At 38.7% G+C, this 19,195-nt stretch overlaps 1 long non-coding RNA gene and 1 other non-coding gene across 2 annotated transcripts; one reads left to right on the top strand and one right to left on the bottom strand.

The window, feature by feature from the left end:
- Positions 1 to 3,207: 3,207 nt before the first annotated feature.
- Positions 3,208 to 3,314, top strand: LOC127133240 (small nucleolar RNA R71). Its single transcript, XR_007807228.1, has one exon. It is a non-coding gene; the product is annotated as a small nucleolar RNA R71 (small nucleolar RNA).
- Positions 3,315 to 9,117: 5,803 nt separating this feature from the next.
- On the bottom strand, positions 9,118 to 12,117 carry LOC127127109 (uncharacterized). The gene is made up of 3 exons (XR_007805228.1): positions 11,585 to 12,117; positions 10,141 to 11,370; positions 9,118 to 10,051 (listed from the first exon to the last, which is right to left on the bottom strand). It is a non-coding gene; the product is annotated as an uncharacterized LOC127127109 (long non-coding RNA).
- Between the last annotated feature and the right edge of the window lie 7,078 nt (positions 12,118 to 19,195).

The raw sequence follows: 19,195 nt of genomic DNA, 5'->3' as shown, positions 1-19,195 counted from the left end.
ACTATAATTTTTGCTCCTACTAGATAAGATCTAAATTTGTCTATAGCGAAAACTACAGCGAGTAATTCTTTTTCAGTTGTTGCGTAGTTAAGTTGGGCAGCATCTAGGGTTCTACTGGCATAATAAATGGCATGTAATTTTTTATCTTTCCTTTGTCCTAGAACGACTCCAACTGCATAATCACTAGCATCGCACATTATCTCAAACGGTTCTGACCAATCAGGCGGTTTCATAATGGGTGCTGATACTAATGCTTGCTTTAAAATATTAAATGCGTCATTACATTTTTCATCGAAAATGAATTCAACATCTTTCATTAAAAGTCCGGTTAAAGGTTTGGTTATTTTGGAGAAGTCCTTAATAAAACGCCGGTAGAATCCAGCGTGTCCAAGAAAGCTTTGGACTTCTCTGATGGTTTTTGGGGGTTTTAGGTTTTCTATAACTTCTATTTTAGCTTTATCTACCTCTATACCTTTTTCAGAAACTATATGTCCTAAAACTATTCCTTCGGTTACCATGAAATGACATTTTTCCCAGTTCAGCACGAGGTTCACCTCCACGCATCTCTCCAGGATTTTCTCAAGGTTAGCAAGACAATTGTGGAAATCAAATCCGCAAACCGAGAAATCATTCATAAACACTTCCATGATACCATCTAGGTAATCTGCAAAGATTGACATCATGCAGCGTTGGAAAGTAGATGGGGCATTACAGAGGCTGAACGACATTCGTCTGTAGGCAAAAGTTCCATAAGGGCATGTAAAGGTAATTTTTTCTTGATCTTCGGGGTGGATAGGTATTTGGAAGAATCCAGAGTATCCATCTAGATAGCAGAAGTAAGAGTGTCTGGCTAGACGCTCCAACATCTGGTCTATAAATGGTAAAGGGAAATGATCCTTCCTAGTTGCTTTATTTAATTTTCTATAATCTATACACATCCGCCATCCTCCTTCTAAACGTTTTGCTACATGTTCGCCTTTATCGTTTTGCACGACTATGATGCCTCCCTTTTTAGGTACTACATGCACAGGGCTCACCCACTTACTATCCGAGATCTGATAGATTATACCTGCCTCAAGTAACTTAAGAACTTCCTTTTTAACAACATCACTCATTATAGGGTTTATTCTTCTCTGATGTTCCCTAGAGGGTTTTGAATCTTCTTCTAGTGAAATCTGATGCATGCATTCAGATGGGCTTATACCTTTCAGGTCAGAGATATTATATCCTAAAGCTGAGGGATATCTTCGTAAAACGTCTAAAAGTTGGTTCGTCTCCTCTTGGCTCAAGGTAGCACTAACTATAACTGGACGGTTCATCTTTTCATCGAGGAACTCATATCTCAGGTTCTTAGGCAGTTCCTTAAGTTCTAAGGTTGGTTTCTTAGGGCATGGCATAGGATCTGGGATAAGGGATAAACATTCGTAAAGGTTATCATCGATGTAGGGTTTCTTAAAGTCATCATCTTCCCTTATGAGAGTTGATGGTAACTTAATTGTTTTTATAATTTCTTTTTGTTCTAATTCTCTAACACATTCATCAATGATATCTAAGGCATAACACAAGTCTCCCATCACAGGTGCCATAAGAAATTTCGAAAGTATAAATTCTATTTTCTCGTCACCTACCTCAAATGTCAACTTTCCTTTCTTGACATCTATTATGGCTCCTGCAGTCGATAAAAATGGTCTACCTAGAAGGATTGGTATATCACTGTCCTCTTTGATGTCCATGACAACAAAATCAGTAGAGATAAATAACTGACCTATCCTAACAGAAACATCTTCTAAAATGCCTATCGGATACTTAACAGATCTATCGACTAACTGAAGTGACATCTTAGTGGGCTGTAATTCTCCTAAGTTTAACCTCTCACAAACTGCTAAAGGCATTAGGCTCACACTAGCTCCTAAGTCTAGAAAAGCTTTTTCGATGACATGATTACCCAAAAGGCAAGGAATGGAGAAATTTCCAGGATCTTTATCTTTCTTTGCTAATTTGTCCTCGGAAATAGCATTACATTCCAAAGGCTTCAGATCGTCAAGTCTACGTTTATTGGTAAGGATGTCTTTGAGAAACTTTGCATAAGAAGGTATTTGGGTGATGGCTTCTGTGAAAGGGATTTCTACATGATGTTTTTCTATAACTTTAATAAATTTTTGATACTGTTTATTGATCTGGGTTTGTTTGAGTCTTTGTGGATATGGTATAGGTGGTTTATATGGCGGGGGAGGTACGTAAGTTTTATCTTTAGGTTCTTCTCCTTTATCTCGACCTTCCTGGTTTTCAGATTCCTCTGGTTCCTTTACTTCGTCCGTGGGTTTGGTACATTCCTTAGAAGTTTCGGGTTCACTCAATCTAGGGTTTGGTGGCTCATCATAAGCGTTCCCACTTTGTAGGGTAATGGCATTGGCTTGTCCTCTTGGATTTTGTTGAGGTTGTCCAAGGAATTGTCCTCCAGGAGTAGTCTGAGGGGCTTGGTTTAAAGCTACCTGGGAGATCTGGGTTTCAAGCATCTTAGTATGAGTAACTATTTGGTCAACCTTGGTTCCTAACTGAGTAATCAATTCGTTAACATGAATGTTTTGGTTCATGAACTCCTTGTTTTGTTGGGTTTGAGCGGTGATAAAATTTTCCATAATTTTCTCAAGGCTCGGCTTTGGTGGTACAGGTTGCATAGGTTGATTTGATCTTGGAGCTTGATAACTAGGTCTTGGGGGTGCATTATTTTGAATAGGGTTATTGTTTTTATAGGAGAATTTCGGGTGATTCCTCCATCCAGGGTTATAGGTATTCGAGTATGGGTTTCCTTGGGTGTAGTTTACTTGCTCGGAATGGGTTTCGTTTAATAGACTGCATTCTGCGGATTGGTGTCCTTTGGTTCCACATATCTCACAATCCGACGAAACTGCGGCTACAGTATTCGGGTTTATGCACATATGCTCGACCTTGAGGGCTAATGCGTCCATTTTAGCTTGTATCATGTCTATAGAGCTTAGTTCATGCACTCCTCCTTGGGCTTCCTTCTTCTCAACTGTCGCTCGTTCGACTCCCCATGATTGATGGTTTTGAGCCATATCTTCGATGAGGGCACTAGCTTCAGGATAAGGTTTGTTCATCAGAGCACCGCCTGCGGCAGCGTCGATGGTCATCTTTGTGTTGTAATGAAGTCCATTATAGAAGGTTTGAATGATTAACCAAATTTCTAAACCATGATGTGGGCATGCTCGTAACAACTCTTTATATCTCTCCCAAGCTTCGAACAACGATTCTCCTTGGTTTTGGGTAAATCTAGTTATATGGTTTCGAAGAACGGCGGTTTTACTCGGGGGAAAATATCTAGCAAGGAATACTCTTCTAAGGTTATCCCAAGTCGTAATGGAATTGGGTGGAAGGGAATCTAACCATGATAGGGCTTTATCTCTGAGGGAAAAAGGAAATAATCTTAAACGTATTGCCTCAGGAGAAGCTCCATTGGTTTTAAAAGTATCTGCTAATTGAAGAAATATTTTTAAATGTTGGTTTGGGTTCTCAGTAGCGAGACCTGCGAATTGTCTCTGTTGCACTAGTTGCAACAGGGATGGTTTAAGTTCAAAATTATTAGTTGGGATGGTTGGGTTTACTATACTAGAACTAGGTTCTTCATTAGATGGTTGAGCGAAATCCTTAAGAGGTCTTTGGTTTTGATCTTCGGCCATAGCTCTCTTAATTATATGAAAGAATAAACGTGCGCGAGCGTAACATTCAGGTTCCGCCAGAGGGTATACTAAGCTTAAACTTCCGGTGCTACGAGTTCTTCGCATTGACCGGCGGGAAATAGCCTAAGTCTAAACGATATAACAACAGGGAAATGAAATTTTACGAAATTGGTCCCCGGCAACGGCGCCAAAAACTTGATGCGGTGTTTCCCAAGTATACGAACGCGTCAGAGTAATATAAAAGATTGTCGAATCCACAGAGGCCAAGTGTCAATCTATCGTTATGGTGTTTATCAAAGGCAATCGAAATAGGTGTTTTTTGGAGTGTGAAATGAAAAGTAAAGTATTGAAATAAAGATATAATTAATAAAGACAGGGTCAAATGTAATTCACGTAATTAATTAATAATCCAAGTACTTGCTAGTAGAACTACTTATGGGCAATGTTTCCTACTTTGAAAAGAACTAATTTAACAGGAACTGTCGCTTTCGCGTATTCAGAACCGAGTTGTACTCCCTAATCAAACCCTCTTATTGTCACTTATAAAAAGGCGCGCATTGCGTTAGAGTAGTAAACCTATTTTTAAGAAATATAGTATCTTGACTAAGTTGAAAAGTATTATAACCTGGATTTCTTAACCAAAAGAGGTTCTTACGAACCAGACTCTAAACTTATAAACGCATCCGAAAATGGTTTTAAAATCTCTTTTCTTCTTAATGTTAAAATCTCCTATGCGGAAGGTAAAGACAAGTAATAAAAACCTGCTCCAATCGGAGGGTTGAATAAATTGCAAAGCGGAAATAAAAATGGCGGCAGGATTAACTTCCTTCCAAAGTGCTCCAAACTCGATTACAGACTCTATCACAGACTCGATTACACAATTGTGGTAACACTCCAATGCAAAGCGATTACCACTTTATAAAACTGAATATATGCCTAAGTGAAACAAAGTTGCTCTGAGTTTGACTCTGCTCTAAGTTTGGATGATTGTAAAAGTGATTTCGAGTTTCTATTTATAAGCAAGTAAAAAGATGGAAATGACAAGGATGCCCTTCAACTTGAAAATGGGAGGGAAAAACTTTCCTCTTGTCGCGCCCGCCACAAGGCCGTGGCGCCCGCCACAAGGCCGTGGCGCCCGCCACAATCACAAAATGAGGCGCCTTAGTGGAAGTAGTAGGGAACGTGAAAGTTGAGGGAATTTGAGCTTGGACACGTCATGGCAGGGTCTATGGCGCTAGCCATGGGGTAGGCCACAAGTACAAAATGCTGAATTTTAGGGTTTTTAGCTCTTTTTCACTCCTTTTCTCGATCGGGGCTCCGATTAAAGTAAAAACCTGAAAACAAAGGAAAACATAGCAATAACACAACAAAATGATAATAAAACAACTAGAATGCATGTGAAATCGGAGTCGAAAATACGGTAAATTTCAGTGTTATCAAAGGCATTTGACAAAAAGGTCCGTCCTCGAGAGTTCAAGGAAGGAGATCTCGTGCTCAAGAAGATCTTGCCAGTACACAAAGATTCACGTGGGAAGTGGACTCCCAACTATGAAGGACCATACGATGTAAAGAGAGCATACTCTGGAGGTGCTCTATTTCTCACAACTATGGATGGCGAAGAGCTCATTCACCCTGTAAACTCTGATGCAGTCAAAAGATACTATGCCTAACAAATCCCGGTGGATTGAAAACCCGAAAGGGCGGTCCAGGCAAAAGTTAGGGATAATAAAAAATGGTAGCTCGCTAAGTTGAAAACCTGAAAGGGCGACTTAGGCAAAAAGGAGCGTCCCGGTGGATTGAAAACCCGAAAGGGCGATCCAGGCAAAAATTAGGGACAAAAGGCATAGACTGCATCGGTTCGTCGCTGATTAACACAGAAGAGCTAAAAATGGAAGATCAATCTAGTTACTCCCCTCAGAAGCGAGGTCTCGTGGATTCATTGTTATTAGGGATAGTAATAGTCATTGCGATTCAATGTAAACCTTTCCCTATTGCCATTTTCAAATTTGTAACATTCCATGGAGCTACGCCATTTGTGTGCTACCATTCTTGAATAAATACAAGTTTGCCTATCAAATCCTATCATTTGCTATTTTTCTCTGGTTTTCTTTGTTATAAAAAATGTCATTTATTTGTTAATAATAAATTTTGAACTCAAAAAGAATTTTTCAACATATTGAGAAACACAATTTTGCTTTGACATGTGGAAATATTAAAAGGAAATCTTTCGTCTTTCCCTGCAAGTCTCAAGTTGCAAGACTCCCCTTGGATGATCAACATCTATCTCCAGAGAACACAAATTTATCATTCTCTAGAAGGATTATTGGGCCAGTTGTAACTGTTCAGCTTGATAGATCCTCCTTTGATGCATTTACTCACTCCTTCGGTTGAGTTATTGGTGTTGAGGATTCAGTACCTCCATAAAACTTTCCCTAATTTCCAGTCTGTATATTGTCAGCATTTGCATTTCATGATCATTCATACATCATGCATATAAGCAAAATCCAAATCATGCATAGCCCGAAGTGCTTCGCGCTCATTTGCATAATTTCAGGTCTCGTTGTTGATTGTATCCCTTGACCTCTGAGACCAGTTGTTACTGGCATCGTCTGTTAAGTCTGGTTGTCACCAGTGTCTTTGACCAAATCCAGTTGTAACTGGTATCCTTTAAGGTCTGGTAGTAACCAACATTTATTTTAAACCCAATTGTGTTTGGCATCACTGTGAGTCTGTTTGTAAATACATTTGTGATTGATATTTGAAGTTTGGTTTTCGCCAACATCATTTCAAGTCCAGTTGTTGCTGGCAAACTCCGTTGTAGCCGGTAATTGTTTACTAATGACTTTCATCAAGTCCAATTGTAGTTGGCAAAATCCGTTAAAGAATCTGGTTGTAATCCATTGCTTACGGTCAAAGTCCAATTGTTGTTGGCACGTACAGAGAGTTTGAATACCTTGTCTTTCCTGATGGTTCCGTGAAAGTCATGTATGACTCACCATCTTGAGGAGTTCCCAGAAGCTTGGAGGTTTTGTTTGATTTTCTCTGTAAAGAATCATCGTAGCCTTTTGCGTGGATGATCTACTTATAAGAAGACTCCCGTTTATCTTTGTTTTGCATAAATCCCCTGTTAGGAATCTCCAAAATCTGTGATTGGATGAATTTCTTATGAGAAATCTCCAGAACTATCAGATGTATTCTAAAGTGTCAGGTCATGTATGAACCTAATGATGAAACTTGCTTTGAATGTTTTCCAATATTCTCAGGTCATGTATGAACCTATTGATAAAACTCCCTTTGATTTTTCCCAAGTAATGTCAGGTCATGTATGAACCTGCTGTTGAAAATTCTTTGAATAGTCAAGTGTTGTCAGGTCATATATGAACCTGTTGAAAATTCTTTGAATGTTCCTGTTTTGTCAGGTCATGTATGAACCTGCTGTTCAGCCTTTATTCCAGTATTACCAGGTCATGTCTAAACCTGTTTTGAAGAATCTTTCTCTTTGATTATTCCAGTGTCGTCAAGTCATGTATGAACTTGTTGAGGAAATTTTCTCAAAATGTTCAAGTTTGTTATCAGGTCATGTATGAACCTGTTGATATACTCTTTTTGAATTTTTTTGAGTTTTGTTAGGTCATGTCTGAACCTGCTGTCAGAACTTCTTGGTATTCCCCAGCATTGTCAGGTCATGTATGAACCCGCTGTTGAGCTTTTATTCCAGTATTACCAGGTCATGTCTGAACCTGTTTTGAAGAATCTTTTTCTTTGATTATTCCAGCATTGTCAGGTCATGTATGAACCCGTCGTTGTTGAGCTTTTATTCCAGTATTACCAGGTCATGTCTGAACCTGTTTTGAAGAATTTTTTTCTTTGATTATTCCAGCATTGTTAGGTCATGTATGAACCCGTTGTTGTTGAGCTTTTACTCCAGTATTACCAGGTCATGTCTGAACCTGTTTTGAAGAATCTTTCTCTTTGATTATTCCAGTGTCGTCAAGTCATGTATGAACTTGTTGTGGAAATTTTCTCAAAATGTTCAAGTTTGTCATCAGGTCATGTATGAACCTGTTGATATACTCTTTTTGAATTTTTCTGAGTTTTGTTAGGTCATGTCTGAACCTGCTGTCAGAACTTCTTGGTATTCCCCAGCGTTGTCAGGTCATGTATGATTCCGCTGTTGAGCTTTTATTCCAGTATTACCAGGTCATGTCTGAACCTGTTTTGACGAATCTTTTTCTTTGATTGTTCCAGTGTTGTCAGGTCATGTATGAACCTGTTACTGAACCGTTTGTTCCAATGTTGTCAAGTCATGTATGAACTTGTTGTGGAAACTTTCTCAAATTTTTTCTTATTCGGGTTTAGTAAGTCATATGTGAACTTACTGCCAAAATCTCTTGTATTCTAAGTGTCGTTCATCGAATCTCACTTTGAGTACTCTCTAGTGTGTGTTTGATTCTCCGACATGATTGTTATCCCTAGAGGTTTGTTTTACCCTATTGTGTCTGTTTCTCTGTGGGCCATCAGTATTCCCCACAAATTGGTCTGTCTGGTAACACCCCCTGTTAAGGGTTCCCCGTATCCCTAACAAATAAGTTCAAAAATAAAGAATCCTGCATCCATGCATATCATATCATAGCATTTTGAGTTTTTCAAGTTCAAAATCTGGGTCTCCATGGTATTTAACCATCCCCCACTGCGATCCGATGAAAAGTGCCGTTTCATTTTCCTCTGGTGGAGGATGTTTAAATAGGGGCAACTGTCATACCCCGATTTTGGCCCTGAAATTTTTTCCCCATCAATCACTCGTTTGCATTCTTTCTTCATGACCATTCCATCTGGTAATGATACTATAAAAAAAACGTTTGTTGTTGGACTCGCTACCACGACCAGTCCATGTTTGTCTTTTGGGCTTTGTTTTTTTATTTTTGGTATAAGATGATTAATCTCCTTAGCCATACGAGATTTGAAAACTCTTTCCTTTGTTAGAATCAAGTGAACCTCATGTTTCATCTTTCGTTCCAATTTCATCGGGGTGATTATTCATTTTTCATTTGTCTTACTACCAGTTTTCACCCCCCTTTCGAGTAAATCACGTGTCAAGTGCAAAATATTTTATTTTGGATCATCATGCATATTCATTTTCTCATTCATTCATAATTCAAAGAAATTCCATACATATGTCTTCATTCACATTTATATTCTCCATTTCACATTCAAGATTCTACATTTCATATTCAAAATTTTCATTCATATTTCTTCATTACATTGGAATTTTTTTCATTCATATTCAAGGATTTCCACATACTCATTCATAGTTCGATTACTTCGTTCATTTATTCAATCATGATCATCCATTTACATGGCAAGTGATTAATGTAATATTAAAGTATCTCATATGAATACTTGGAAGTTCTAAGGCAGAGAACAATTTTGTTTTGTCACAAGGCCACCCATTTTTCATTCACATCAAATATTAAAATTATTACAAGTCATATATCTTACAAACTTACAAAAAAAAAGAATGGGGTTTGGACCAAATCAAACTCACTCCAAAACCCCAAGGATCATAATCCCTGCTTTTTCTCTTTCTCTCTATGTATATACATTGGAGCTTAGGATGAAGTATTGAAAAAAAAACATAATATATTCAAGAGCTACCACGGTTACTAGACAAAGAAGGGACTACTTTCTGGCTCCATTCATTACAGTTTCCCAAGTAATTCCCGTATGCAGCCGGGTCGTTAAAATCACCAAGTTGCGCAGCCAGGTCCTTGTGTACTGAAGACACATTGGGTCAACACAAGAAGCCCGACCACCACCTGGTTTCCCGGAAACAAAACTTGACACTACAGAGGCACCTGTTCCGCAAAGTACCAGTACCTTTGTGAGTATTCATACTGGACCAAGTGAGGTCGAGAGGTTGAGAAATAATTCCCTGCATAGAATGGATTCTGCCAATGAAGCTGAAAATAGGTTTTTAGAGTCACTCATGGCTGGTAGCAAGAGTAGTCCCCCACTTGAAAGCGTCACGTTATCATAAGGAATACAAGGATTTATTGGAAGCAGTTCTGGTAATTTGGGCCCATCTGGAGTTGATGGTATAAACAACCCCTACTTTCTGGCTCAGAGGATGGAACTTGAGCGACAAAGGTCCTTACCAAATCCTTACCCATGCTGGCCAGGGATTGATACAACATCCTTTCTGCCAAAATCAGTTCCAGATGCATCACCATATTCAAAACTTATGCCTTTGTTGAGTGACAATTCTCGACAGTTCCATTCCCCAAATTTTTTAGTTGATCTCAGTTATCCAAGGATTATCCGACATGGTCATTGCATCAAACACAACCAAAGCCCTGTGAAAATCAAACCAAATCACACAACAGTGATGCCCAATTCAATAATTACACGCATTAAATCAGATCATGATGCAGACGATGCTCACCTTGAACTGCACTATGTTGAATCGGCGTTTATGGAAACAATATTACCAAGGAGGAAGCTCTACTGAATTCCTTGAATGATGGTCGTCCTAGAAGAACAGGAACCATTTGGACATCAAGCTCTCATATAATAACAGTTGTCTTGTCTCATGAGGAGCTTCTTTCTGTAGTAGCCCAGTATGGTGATGTTGACAGCAGAGGGTCATCTGATTTGAAAATTGAATTGCTGAAATTCTAATGGAAAAGCTGCCCGAGACATTCTCTAAGATGTTTATCAGAGAAGGTGTTGTCCATGCAGCGGACCTACTTATTTTTCCTGGAAATTGAACCAATGTCTCAACACAAGCGTCTACTATAGAGAAGGATACTGATTTTATACCTGGAGCATCATCTCGCGTTAGGCGTAATCGGTGATGCTCTGGCAACTCCAATCCTGATGGAAATCCTTTAGATGATATCAAGAGTCCTGTTTTAGTAAATGTTGGTTCACCTCCAAGTTCTGCGAATATTCCAACAATAAATTCTAGTGTCCGGTTATCTGTTAGCGCAACTGCAAAAACTTTTAAAGATCAGTACTTTCCTTCGGATCCTGGGGCTGTTGAAGTGGGTGTTACAGATGATCTTTTGCATCTGAGAAATCTGTGCATGAAGTTAAATGCCGATGTTGATGACCAAAGGACTAATAGTAAGGGGAAATCAAAAACTTCTGGATTTGGTCTGGAGGAGTGTTTAACTGGTGTCATATCTGAAGTGATAAGAGAACTTGGCAAAGGAGACGGTGTATCGACATTTGAATTTATTGGTAGCGGTGTTGTCGTAACTTTGCTGAATTATTTATCTTGTGGGTATTTTTCTAAAGACAAACCCTCAGAAACCCACCTGCCTAAGCTTCGCAAACAAGCACTTGCAAGATTTGAGTTATTTACAATGAGATGTAACTCCTATGACTGTCTTTGTTCAAAAGCTTCAAAATGCTTTGTCCTCGATGGAGTGTTTCCCTGTTTTGCTGAGTCAATCACCTAAGTCATCCAGTGGAAGTGCACGCCTTTCCTCTGGACTAAGTGCTTTATCCCATCCCTTCAAATTACGTCTTTGTCGAGCCCAGGGGGAAAAGTCACTTAGGGATTATTCAGGCAATGTTGTGTTGATTGATCCATTAGCTAGTTTAGCAGCCATTGAGGAATTTCTTTGGCCTCGTATCCAACGAAGTGAACCTGTTCAGAAGAAAGTCACTGCAAAACCAAAGCCTGTGGATGTAATTGATATAATAATATCTGAAGAAGAGAGCAGTAAAGAAATGTCTGTGCATAACGAAAAGGGAGGAGAGGTTAATTCCAGGAAGAAATCATCACGCACTATTACTTTTGTTCTAAAAGCTAGAAGCAGGGCTTCGTGTGGTTTGACTAACGAACCTAAGGAGATTGTTCCATGGATGGGAAGTCTAACCTTCCGATCAAGCTAGATCCTTCTTCCCCCAACTTCGTCCGCAACTTTCAGGCCGCCTTGAAGCGCCACCGTCCTCTCGCTACAAGACAATCCAATATCATTAGGCCAAGACGCACTCTTCTTGAAATGATGATTCTGAAGCTAGCATTGTTGTTAACCCTTCTCAAGATGCAAATGTTCACACCAAAGTTCCTCAAGGGGCCGATGATGAAAAGGCCATTGAGTTGGAGAGTTCGTCTGCTTATATGAGTTCACTTGGATTCACATGAATGGAATATGTTGAAGGCAACCAACATGAAGCTTCAATTGATGATTCAAAGAAAATTAAAATTCAAAAGGGTGAGCCTGATGGAGGAGTAAGTTGCTCAATGTTGCCGAGGAGAGGTCCAATTACACGGGATAATTTGCACCCGTTCAAAAACTTTCTTAGTAAGCCAGCAACACAGCCTTCGGTGGTTGTATCTTCGCGTGCCACAACTACCTCAACCAATTCAACTTCAGCTCCTATGATGAATTCAACGACCCGTTTGCATTTCGACCAACAAACAAACATTTTCTACCCAGAACTACGTAAGCCTTGATTTCTCTGTTGAGATACGTAGGAGCAAGATTTGTAAATCTTGTCAGGCCCACTAATAAAAAACTTAGGTTTAGTCCTTCGTCAAAAATCCAAAAACATTCTCCTCTCTTTTATTCTTCCTTTCCCACTTGATAACCTAAAAAGCCTAACATTTTAAACTAACACTAACGCGCACAACTGACCTAACGGTTCCCGTTGAGTACAACGAATGTGAGGGGTGATATTACCTTCCCCTTGCGTAATCGACTCCCGAACCCTTATATTGGTTGCGATGACCATAATCATTGTCGTTTCTTTCTTGGGTTTTATCGATATTTCCCCTTTCCTTTTTAGGAATAAATAAAGTTGGGTGGCGACTCTGTTCAGTCCATCATTGCGAGCATGCGATCGCGCTTCGCTTAAGGTCGTATTCCCATTTCCATGAGGTACGACAATCACCATTAAGGTAGAAACTGCCAGACAATCTCCTCTAAGTCTTCTTATCTTTAACAGATGCCCCAGGCGGGTAAGTCTGACTTTGGAGAAAGCTCTTTGTAAGACCCCAATTTTGGGCCCTAAGATCCCTCATGGCCCATATCATTCATATCATAACCTCAAGGATCATTGCATGCCTTTGCTTTCCTCTTAGTGGATAGATTGCCTTGTGGGTTTGTTTCTTGATCACCAAGCATACTTTGCATTTGTATATCTTTGCTTTCATATGTTTATCATTCAAAAAGTACAAAAATATTGTCAGTCTAACCTTGTTGCTTGCAGTTGAAGTAATCATCAGCAATTAGGTCAAAGTCAGTCATTGATCAGTCAAAGCAATGGATGGTGGCCATTCTTGCAGAATTTGGGCACCATGATCAATAATCAAAGGTTCATACAACTTGAGACATCATTTGAAGTCAAGTTCTCAAGGAATTAGGGTTTGGAATTCATCAGAAGTGGTTCAATCAGTCCAAAACCCTAGAAAAGTCAAACTTGGTCAACTGTTGACTTAATCAGAGATTTGATGGATAGAATTGATTTGAAGGAGTTCATTCATGCTTGTATAAGCCTCATCTATCATGTTCAACCTCATCATGGAAGAAAATCAAGTCAATCAGAAAAATTTCCAGAAATAGAAAGTGGACCTGTAATTTCAACTGCCAAAAATGGAAACTTCTTGATCTTAAACTTACATCATGATACAAGCTCCAAATGAATTTTTGCCCAACATGAAAGTTGAAGATCTTGTTCTCCCATTTTCAAAAAGTCCAAGAACTCTCAAATCCCATGCATGGTTGTCAAGATATGATCCAATCATTTTCACCAATTTTTGAACTTCAACAAGCCATATCTCTCAAACCATAAGGCCAAATTTGGTGGGGTTTTTTCCTACAAACCACATTTTTCATCCTCTTTCCAAAAATATAAATTTCATTCATTAAAACCCTACCATTCAAAATGGCATTTTTGGACCTTTTCCATTTAAAATCAAAGTTTGACTCAAGTTTGACTTTTTGAGTTTTTGACTTTTTCTTAAATTGGCCAATTGGGAAAGGTGTTAAACCATATTTATGACTTGTTCCAATTCCAAAACCATGTCCATTTCACCCTTATACCACAATTTTGGATAAAAATGCAAATTTGGCAAAATGTGCAAATGGGAGCATAAGAGTAAAAGGCAGGTACAGCAGTACATGTACAACCACAAACAGCATTTTGCATAGTCTGTACAGCCTGTGCCAAGCCCATAATCGAGCAGCATTGCACCTCCCTGGTTCACTTGTTTCCAACTTAGCAAAAGTGCAAATCACTCCACCAAGACTAAACCAGTTTAGCATTTGATTAGTAGAGATAAAACAGACAATATAAGCTGCATTTTCTGACATTTGTGAAACCCTAGACTGCAGCCACACGACAGAAAATACACTCCCTCTCCTTCTTGCAAATTTGCATACTGGGATTTTCTGCATAAAAACTCCAAAAACCCTTGAACATCTTTGGTTCCCTCATGATCCAACCAACCTTTGGAAACTTTTCGGATCTTTAATCACCAGCTGGACCAACATTTTCAAACTCTGTTTTGCAAAGGACCTTTAATGGCAAGATGAGATTTGAAGAGCTCCAAGTATTCTCGAGCTAGAAAAGCTTCAGCATCCGTCACTACAAAGCATAAGCATCACCTGTTTACACCTAAATCATCCAATACACCACTGTTTCAACAATTTCTTCAAAACCAAGTAAGTAATCGACTTCCATTATATGCCTTGCTATGTTATGTTTATGAGAGGTCTCTGAATGCTGATTCTGAAATGCTATGCCTTGCTTGAAATGGTGCTATTATGTTGAAGAAATCTGAGTTTCTTATTTTGTATCCAAATGCATTTCTGCTCGATTTGCCATGCTTGCATTAGTTTGATGAGTTTTGATGCTATATTCTTGCTGCCTATTGCTTGATGATGCTATTGGTGCACTTAATTTTAAGTTCTGAGCATTTTGATTTTTCATGCTTACATGAAGATGATGATCCTGCTGTGATGCTTGAACCCTATTTCTGTCCAGAAATTCCTCATGCTTGAGTGGTCTTGCTGTTAGCTAGGGCTGCTTGTTGATAAATGCTCATGACCATGTTTTATTGTGGGTGTTGGTTCATGATTTGGTGATTGATGCTTGAATAATGAAGATGAATGCTGTTAGGTTTTAGAATCCTAAGTTCATTTCCAGAAATTTAAGGTTCTTGTGTTTTGTTTGTTTGAATGGTGATTGCCTGAGTACCATTTGTTTCACTGTATGCTATTTGGAGCTGGTGCTGTTTGAATGATGAACTTGATGCATTGCCCTGCTGTTTTGAGTTTGTTTGTTGGACTTCATTTTGATATTGCATGAGGTTACATGAGTTTGAATGCTGAATGCCAATGCTGCTGTTCAAACCTGATGTTATATCCAGATAAACTCCCATGATCATGTTGTTTTGCTGTTACATGAACCTACCATGCTCAGATCTCTCCCTTGATTAATGTTTTGTTTTGATGTTGGCTGATGCTGTTTAGTGATGCTGTTACATTGTTTGTTTTGATTGTTGATGTTGGTTACGGTTGATGCTTGGATAATGAACCATTAAATGTTAATACCCCTGCTGTTTTGCTGCCTTAAGATGCCTAGAAATCTCATGTTTGTCTTGGCTTTGTTGTATAACATGTTTGCATTGAAGAGCATTACTACTGCCATGTTGTTTGCTTGAGGTTGTTATAATGATTACATGATAATGATGAAATACTGCTTGCTGTTTATATGCTGTCGTGTGCTGTTGCTTTGTTTGATATGATGTTGATGAACACATGATACCATTGCTGATATGATCTTGCTGCAGTTTTTTTTGAAACTCCTTGAAAACCTTACTTGCTGTTAGTTATGATGAGTATATGATGATGATGAACTTGATGCATATGCCCTGTTGTTAATTCCTGTCCAGAAAATCTTCATGATTATGCTTGTGTGTTGCTGAATGATGTTGCTATACCAATACAATGCTGTTGTGTGGTTTGGTTGAATCATGTTTGTTTGATGTGTTTGAACATGAGCATGTGCCCTGCTATTAAACCCCAAGGCTGCCTATGAAAATCCATATGTTTTGTATTACATGCTGTTAATTGCTTGCTATGAGAACATGATACCAATACCATGCTGCTAAAACCATGCTGCATTTTTGAAACCCCATGAGCATTTGTCCTGAAATCCATGTATACATGCGTGCTGTTGTTTGGTTGCAGTAGGAATATTGCCTATACCTTGCTGTGGCTTGTTTTGTTTGGTTGAATGATGATGATGAGGAATGTTGTTGCTGCTGTTACATGAACCTAGCCTTGCCCATGAAATCTTCATGCTCATGTTGTTTGGTTGTTATGTCATGAAGAACTTTGTTTTACCATGATGTTTACTTGATGCCTACATGATGAAATGCTATGCTGCTGTAAGTGTTGGTCGAGTTTGTGTGTTGCTTTTGTGCTATGCCTTTGCCATGCTGCAGCCCTTAGGGTTTTGTAAAACCCAGAAAACTTGAAGGTGATTGGTTGTTGTTGCCCTGGTCACTGTTTCATTGGGGGCGGGCCAATCAGGACATTTCCTGGGCGCCCCTGAAACGCTACCGTTTTACTAAATGAGGTTCAATATTACCACAATGCCACGGTTGACCCTTGTGTTGACCATTTGTCTTGCTTTTGTTCATGTTTTCACCCCAATGTTTATCCATCTTCCACAAATTAATTTCTCCTTCATTTTTCATCAAAAAATTATGAAATTTTTTACACATGTTCACAAATGAGTCTAGAATTTAATTGTGAATTTTAATTAATTTTCCATTGGTTGGTTTTTAATTGACAATTATTTTCTCAACATGTGTGCATGAATGATACCCTTGGCCATTTCAATTGTGAAATACTCATGTTATATCCAATGCCTTTGAGATTTTTTGTGGTGAAAATAGACTCCTTGACCTTCATTTCCATATAGACTTTGTGCATTTATCATTGGTGGATTGGGAATTATGAATTTTTGAAGTTGTGTATTGCATTGGGTGTCATACCATGATCATGTATTTTCACAAATTTTGTTCACACACTTCCCCACATCCAAATGACTCCAAATTTTGCATGAATGATCCCTTGTATGTCTAATTGATGTATGAATTTTCTTGGAATTAATCTTGCTGTTTTCCATTTGATTGAGAATTTTCTTCCATACTTGGTCATTTGTTGACTTTTTGTGCTATGCCTTGCCAAATCTTTTGTGAAATTCTCAAATCTTATCACATGACCATGAAATTTCATATGTGATAACTAGACATCTCAAGCTTTGCATTGGTGTTAATCTCATTCATTTCTCTTCTGTTTTCAAATTGATATGATTTTTTGAAGTTGACCCATGCTTGTTGACTTTCACCATGCTTACTTGAATTTGATTTGACTTCATGATTTTAATTGACTGCCTTCCTCTCATCCAAATGCAATGAAATTTTACATGTATACCATGTTAGATGTTAGGATTGAGTGTGATTTATTTCATAATTTTTGAAATTGTTTGAGTTGACCTTTGAATGAAGTCTTTGCTGTTGACTTTTGTATGCTTCTCTTGCCATGCTTTGCATCCTTTTGCACATGAAATGACCATGATGCATGATTTTATTATGAATCCAATTGAGAATGCTTCTCAAATGTTTAGACTTGGTTTGGGTTGACTTTTCCTTGCTGCCTTGACTTTTTCTTTCATCTTTGACCCTAGGCTAGTCCTAGTGGTCTTCTAAGCTTATGTTGAGTTCCTCTGTTTCAGGTTGAGCACCAATGCCTTGAGGATCATTCTAATGTGCTTGAGTTGAATTGTTTATATTGTGCTAACTTTTGTTTTGTAGGTGTGACTCATATGCTTGAGTCTTTGTGCCTTGCATAATTGGTCCCTCTGTGGTTGACTTTTGGGTTATTCCCTTTTGATTTTGACTGTTGACTTGTTTACTAATGAGTTTGACTTTTTCAGGTACTTTAGTTGCCTAAGTTCTTTGAACTTGCTTGCTTGCTTTGCTATTTAGCATTTGCTTTGAGGTATAATTACTTCTTCTTCATGTAGTCTGGAGACCCGGTCTGTTATTTGACCGGGCAAACTGTCTGAAGTCCTCCTTAAGAGGCAATGCCTGTGTTTGTTTATATTTGTCCCAAGCAGGAAAAGTCCTTCAAGTAAGGCAATTGGTGGAAGGTAGGGATAAGCAATCTATCCCCCACTATTCAGTGTGTCCTCTCTTTGCTCCCAGTACCTGGTTGAAGCAATGAGATAAATACCCAAGATCTAATCGAGTCAATAATGTGGAGAGAGTTCCTACCTTCTGAACTCCCACACTTTCTTTGATGCTCTCTCTGATCTGAGATTGAAGCAATGAGGCACACCCCTCATTTCCTATTCATCTGCTTCACCTGAGCCCCTCAATGGCCAGGTTAAGAGCGACCTTTACCCATTACAGTGGACTTTTAAAGTCAAACCCTCTTGTGTGAGCCCCATTGTTTGGCTATAGAGTGTGCTGTTTGATATGCATTGATTGTTTGATTGCTTCATATGCACTTGCTTGCCTGTATGCTATGCATTTATCATCATCATCAATTGCCATTAGTGCATGATCATATCATTTGTCTGTGTGACTTTTATCATTGTTGTTTGCCCATTGAGGACAATTGTAAGTCCATTGCTTTGGCATTTGCTCCTGTGATATGGAAGGATAGAGTGTAAGACCTCATTGGTCACTCATATCTTCTGTTTATCTGTGGATATGTGAGGATACGGTTATAAGTCCCTGTAAGTTGGCATCTGTTATCCTGTGATCGTGATTTGATCTGTTTGATTTGTATGTGAGGTTGCAGTTATAAGTCCCTGTAAGTTGGCATCTGCTTTCCTGTGATCATAGTTTGTTTCATCTGTTTGTATGAGAGGTTGCAATTATAAGTCCCTGTAAGTTGGCATTTGCATACCTGTGATCATGTTGTTGATTTTGTTCTTGTATGTGAGGATCCATTGTAAGTCCCTGTGATGTGGCATTGGATTTCCTAGGACCATACTGTGGAGTTAACCTAAATCCAGATAGATTGGCAGTTGACTTCCATATTTCATCTCTGTTTTTTCTTTTTGAGGAGATTAGTGTAAGACCATTGAGTGGCATCTGATATCCATTTTTGTTTTAGGAGACTGGTGTAAATCCATCTATTGGTATCCGGTATCCGCTTTTATTTCTTTGCCTGTGGAGATTAGTGTAAGTCCATTGAGTGGCATCTGATATCCCGTTTTGTTTTAGGAGATTGGTATAAGACCAGTGATTGGCATCCGATATCCGCTTTTCTTTTGCTTTGCTTGTTTGTTATTATTAATTGCTATTCCAAAGGACACACTTGAATCATCTGCTATATGATTTCAAGAAGTGAACCTTCTAAGAAGTTTTACTATCCATCCTCATCCATTCATCATCCATTATGTCCTAAACCTTCTCACACTTTATCTTTCAAATTTGACATAAGTGTTGTGCAAACATC

Source organism: Lathyrus oleraceus, chromosome 3 (genome assembly GCF_024323335.1).
Source record: "Lathyrus oleraceus cultivar Zhongwan6 chromosome 3, CAAS_Psat_ZW6_1.0, whole genome shotgun sequence".
In the NCBI taxonomy this organism is placed as follows: domain Eukaryota; kingdom Viridiplantae; phylum Streptophyta; class Magnoliopsida; order Fabales; family Fabaceae; genus Lathyrus; species Lathyrus oleraceus.
Note: the sequence above shows the minus strand (reverse complement) of the source record. Positions and strands in the feature narration are given on the sequence as shown.